Consider the following 5,493-nt stretch of genomic DNA (forward strand, 5'->3'; position numbering starts at 1 on the left):
AACAGCGCCTGGCTGGGCTGCAGTCCCTGCAGTCTGCCCGCTCCCAGGCTCAGGCAGGGATCTCCACTGGGCGCCGGTCCCCGGGGCTCACTCTGACCATGCACCAGCCTGCCCGGCCATGCAGGGATCTCCTGAGAGGCTGGGATGGACGACCTGGGTGGCAGCCGTTCGCAGTGCTGGTGATGCCAAGCGGCTGTGCCAGGGGCCACGAGGGGTTGTGGGATGGAAGTGCCTTCTCCACACTGCGCACTTGAGCTGCATCAATATTTGTACTTTGTGTGGCTTCTGTGGCAGTGCAGCAGGACACCAAGTGCTTCCTTCTGGCAGCGGGGTTACGGTCGATTTCACTTCTATCTGTGGTCATCCGTTGGAGAGGAGGCCTCTGCAGCGCCTGCCATCCTCCTGCTCTGCAGAGGGGAGTGCGTCTGAGGGCTCATGTTGAGGCCCAGCCTGCCAGCAGGTTCCTGGCCACAAGCGCTTGGTGGCCTTTCTATCCCTGCTCTTTTAGCAAATCACTCAGGAAAGAAGCAGCACGGTACAGGGCTGGGTCACCCAAGTCCCCACCGTAAGAGACACATCCCACCACTATCTCCCTTGGCTTGACTTAAATCTCCATTATCGGGGTGCAGGCTATCTGACCTGGTCCTGGATGAAGTGTCCATCTCCCCACAGCGTCCCTGGAAAAACTGTGAGGCTGGTTTCACGTGGCCACTTTGATTCAATTTTATTCTCCGTGAAAGGGTTAGGGCCATGATTTTCTCCTAAGTAAATATTTGCCTTTTGTTGTTGTTGTTGAGATAGGATCTTGCTGTCTAGGTCAGGATGGCCTTGAACTCACTGTGTAGCCCACTCTGGCTGGCCATCAACTTGAGCGATCCTCCTGCCTCAGCCTTCTAAGTGTTGGGATGATGGGTGTTTGCCATCACCCCCAGATCCTGAATAAATATTCAGTAACACAGTTCTCTCTCTCTGATAATGGCTCTTATGGGCTGAATTGTGTCCCCCAAACCATAGGTTGAAATCCTGACCCCTACTTCCTCAAATATGACTATATGGGAGGTGGGGTCTTTGAAGAGGTGGCAGCCATGGTCTGACTGTGTCTGCATAAGAAGCTATCTGGACACGGGCATGGAGGTTGGGGTGGTGAGGACCCAGGGTGAGATGCCGTTGGCCAGCCGAGGGGTGAGACCATGGCAGGGATCAGCCCGGACTTCTGGCCTCAGCTTCTGTTGCCCAAGTCCCCGGCTTTGGGGTCCAGAGGCAGCCATAGCAACTGCACACAGGGCAAACGATTCTCTCCAGTATATCCAGAAGACAGGCGTGGGTATACCACGTCAGATCGTGGCCTAACAGTCTGCGCAGTTTTCCCAGGCTCCCTCTCAGGCTGTGAAAGTCTTTGTGCTTGCTGTTCAGAGTGTTGATGACCCTAGCAAGACAGCTATTTGTTTATTTAGATTTTTTGTTTTGGAACCAGGGATTAAATTTAGGACCTTGTGCTTGCCGGGCAGGCGCTGATTCACTGAGCTAAACCTCTGGCCTCTATTTATTTAGATTTTGAGACAGTCTTACTAAATTGCCCAGGCTGGGCTCCAATCTGCAATCCTCCTGCCTCAGTTTCCTAGAGCGTTGGGATCACAGGTATGTGCCACCATGCCCGGCTTGTCCCTTGAGATCTCAGCAGGAGCTGTGTTCCACTTGTTGGTCCTGTCAAGACTCAAGCCATCCCCTGGAAGAGGGCACCATTGCATTGTGCTGCTGCATGCGTGGCCAGGGTCTGAGGGGAGGCCCTCTGGTCCTGTCTATTCCTGTACACACTGTGTCCTGGGTGAAGCCTTCCCCGGTGTCTCCACCTTGTCTCTAGGCCTGCACATTGCCCCTGCTTCCTGTGTCCACCTCTGGCCACTGCCTCACTGTCCAGAGCCCCTGCCCTGCACAGCACACCCCACCTCAGCCCGTGCTCCCGGTGCCCTCCCCTGAGCCTGTGTCACAGCCCCTCTGCTGCTTCAGCTGCCCTGCTCTCTCCTGGGCCCTCCCAGCCCTTCCTGCCCTGTGTGCACTCTGCTCCCCTGCTCCCAAGGGGTCCGTGATGGCCTGCACGGGGTGCCTATAACCTGCACCCCACAGTCTCCCTGAGGCCATTCTGGCCACTGTGAGAACCTCAGCACCACATGACCTGGGTGCCCCATGCAGTCCACCAGGCTCATGAGTGGACAGGTGACTGTGGCATCAGCCCCTGGCGTGACCAGCATGGAAACGCCCCACAGTGCCACTGGGAGTGGGGCAGCCTGGCACAGAGGCGGTGCCTGTTCCTGATGGCAGGGTGGGCTCAGTACCCCAGGGCCACAGCTGTGCTGGAAGCCAAGTGCCTGGAGGATCCAAGCCCAACCAGCCTGGTACCCTGGGCTGTGCTCGCCTGGCTCCTTGAGGTGAGGGTCATAGTCGTGGGACAGCTGAGGAAGCCACAGAGGGTGGGGGAGCTGGGGGCGCAGGAGGGAGAGTTGGGAGAAACCCAGGTGGGAACAGGGCTCCCAAGGGGGGGCCAAGCTGGACCGATTCTCAAAGTGGCATCAGGGCAGCCCAGGCCAGGCTGACCTCAGCCCCGGGGCTCTTGTGTGGAGTGGTCCCTGAGCAGATTCCCGTGGAGGAAGGGGGCAGGGACACCTCAGGAGCAGGGACTCGGGTCAGCATGACCACATGGTGTGGTGGCCTAGACGGGAGGGCACCTAGTGTTCTCCTCTGAGAGGCTGCGTTGTGGCCTGATGGGAAGCAGGCGCCAGGAACGTGGGGCGGGTGGCCCAGCAGTGGGGCCCCACCCGGCGTCTTGGTGTCACTGCTGTGGGTGGGGGCTGGGTGGTGCAGTGGTCACAGTTTCGGCCACCATGTGGTGACTCTGTGGTCCCTGTCCGTCCAGCCACACGGGCGGGAGGGCTCTGCCAGGAGGCTCCGCTCTAGACCACAGAGCCTGAGCCACCTGACTCCCACTGACGGGGTACACAGCCCTCACTACGGCTGCAGACCCAGGTGAGCAGGATGCACGGGGCCTTGGTAACAGGTTCCCACAGTCGCTTCCCGCTGTCCCACTTGCAAATCCTGTGTCCTGTCTCACTTACCCTAGTGCCTCAAGGTTCAGGACAGGCTTCAATTAGGTTTTTATAGATGCTCTGGAGAGCATCAAGAAAGACAGGCCGTTGTCGGAAGAAGGTGGTCTTTGTAGCTGGACTGAGGGCTCACACCCACACCAGGGCACCTCATCCATCTGGGCAGCACTGCCCTCCTTGGGCCACACCCTAGGCTGGGCCAGGACAAGGGGCTAGGCCCCTCCGCACTGAGCTTTGCGGTCTCCTGGATCCGCCGGCCTCTGGCCTGGTCCCTTCCCCATCCTGTTCTTGGGGTCCTGCTGGGTTCCCCAGGCCAGGCAGCCCTGGTGGCAGCGAGGACCCTGCCTATGTGGACATCCAGAATCTGGCACTACCCCTTCCTCCCCGGACGCTGGCACTGCCCCCAGAGTGGCAAGGAGATAGGTCCCCACCCCTGCAGAGTTCTGGATCCCCGAGCCCCCAAGCCACCCACCTGCTGCTGCCCGGCAATGTCAGAGACTCGAGGCCAAGACCAGGCACCTTTGTTCTGGCTCCGAGGCTTTCCCAGTGTCGGGCAGTGCTGGTGCCCACGCCCGCCCGCCCGTGGTGCCGCTAATTACAGCCCTGGAGCCTTTGAAGTGGCTGCCGTGGCCCCAGGCAGCTGCTGCTTTGTCCCTGGGTCTTTTCAGCAGGTTGTGGGGGAAATTACAGAGCAGCTCACAGCAGAAGGAAAAACCTGTGCTTTTATGGAATTTAGGCGAAGGTGGGTTAATCTGTAAGGAATTTTAAGAACATGCTTTGTGTGGCAAGGCCAGGCTCTGCCTGGAGGTGGGGCCGGAGCCTCCACTATCTCAAAATGACAGGCTGGGGACAGAGGGGAGTTCACAGGCTGGCTGCCTCTGTGTGTTGTCCCCGCAGTCCAAGAACAGGACATGGGGAGCCCTTGCCAGGTGGCCATGCTGATGGTGGAGTAAGTGAACAGCATGTGGAGGCCCAAGCTCGATCTCTGAAGCCCGTGAGCTGTGCTAAGGAGACAAGCATAGAATCAGCTACAGGCCTGGGGAGCACGCGTACCACAACCCTGCTGAAGCAGGGTGGAGCAGTCAGTGAGGACGGTGGCCACCTCTTCCAGCAAGGCTGTGTGCTCCTAGAAGCCACCTCTGGAGATAGGGTCTGAGTTCCTCATGGCCCAGTTGCTGGTGGCTGAGGGGCGCCCCTCTCTGGAGCGGGTGCCCCTCACTTGGTACCATCTTGACCCTGCAAGCTGGAGTCTCCTGGGAAGCAGACACCAGGCCTTAGGCACTCATGGCTCTGGCGCTGTGCCTGAGGAAGGTTTGTCTGGCAAAGTCCCCTCAGAGCCTCCTACACACATGACTGGACAGGAAGGGCTGTTGTTGTGGAGCAGAGTGCGGGGGAGCCTGTTGGGGACACAGTCCCTGTGTGGGGCACGCGAAACTCCCTGAGAGTGCTTTCCTCTGAAGTGGCATCTCATGGGTGCTGCATTGTAAGGACAGTAAAAACAGAACCTTCTGTTTTCAGAGAGGTCAGGATCCAGGAGCCTTGCCCTCTCTGTTCCATGTCCTCCTCTCCCCACCTGTCCCTTGCCAGGTGTGCTCAGAGGAGGGTAGGGAGCACTACCCTGGATGATTGTCTCTGGGAGATTGTCCAGAGAAGTGAAGCAACAGCAGATGTGTATGTCTACAGACAGAAAGGCAGGGACATGGGCATAGAGCAAGTGCATCCATCTCTATGTTCAGAGAGGTATTTATTTTAGGAAATCTGTTCACAGGTGCTGTGGCACATGTCTGTAATCCCAGCTGTTTCAGTCACTTTTTTCTTGTTGCTGAGATAAAATACCCAACACCCAAAGTTAGAGTAGGAAAGGTTTATTTAGCTCACAATTTGTAGAGGTTTCAGTCTGTAGGCAGCTGGCTCCAAAGCAGCATGGTACTATAGAGAGGCATCACAGAGAAGAAACAGTTCATGGTAGGGCAGGGAGAAGACAGCAAAGCAGCAAGCAGCAGCAAGCAAGAACAGCAGGCCTCTCTCTGTCCCTTATATTCTATCCAGGCTACTGACCCTTAGGGTGAGCCTTCCCATTATACACACTCAGAAATATGCCAAACTGATCAGTGGACTAATTCACTAACCACATACTCTTCATCCCAATAGCATACAATGCCAGCATCATACACTAGATCCAGCCACCCCTGAGAAGCCCCACCTACATCCAAAGAGACTTTTTTGGGGGTGTTATCTAGAAATAAGCCAAAACATCAGCTATTCAGGAGACTGAGGCAGGAGGATCATAAGTTTCAAGTCAGAGGCTGGAGATTTAGCTCAGTGGTTCCACTGTCTGCCTTGCAAGTACAAGGTCCTGAGTTTGATTCCTGGTATCCAAAAAAAAAAAAAAAAA

Source organism: Fukomys damarensis, unplaced genomic scaffold, assembly GCF_012274545.1.
Source record: "Fukomys damarensis isolate Sample0158 unplaced genomic scaffold, DMR_v1.0_HiC HiC_scaffold_24, whole genome shotgun sequence".
In the NCBI taxonomy this organism is placed as follows: domain Eukaryota; kingdom Metazoa; phylum Chordata; class Mammalia; order Rodentia; family Bathyergidae; genus Fukomys; species Fukomys damarensis.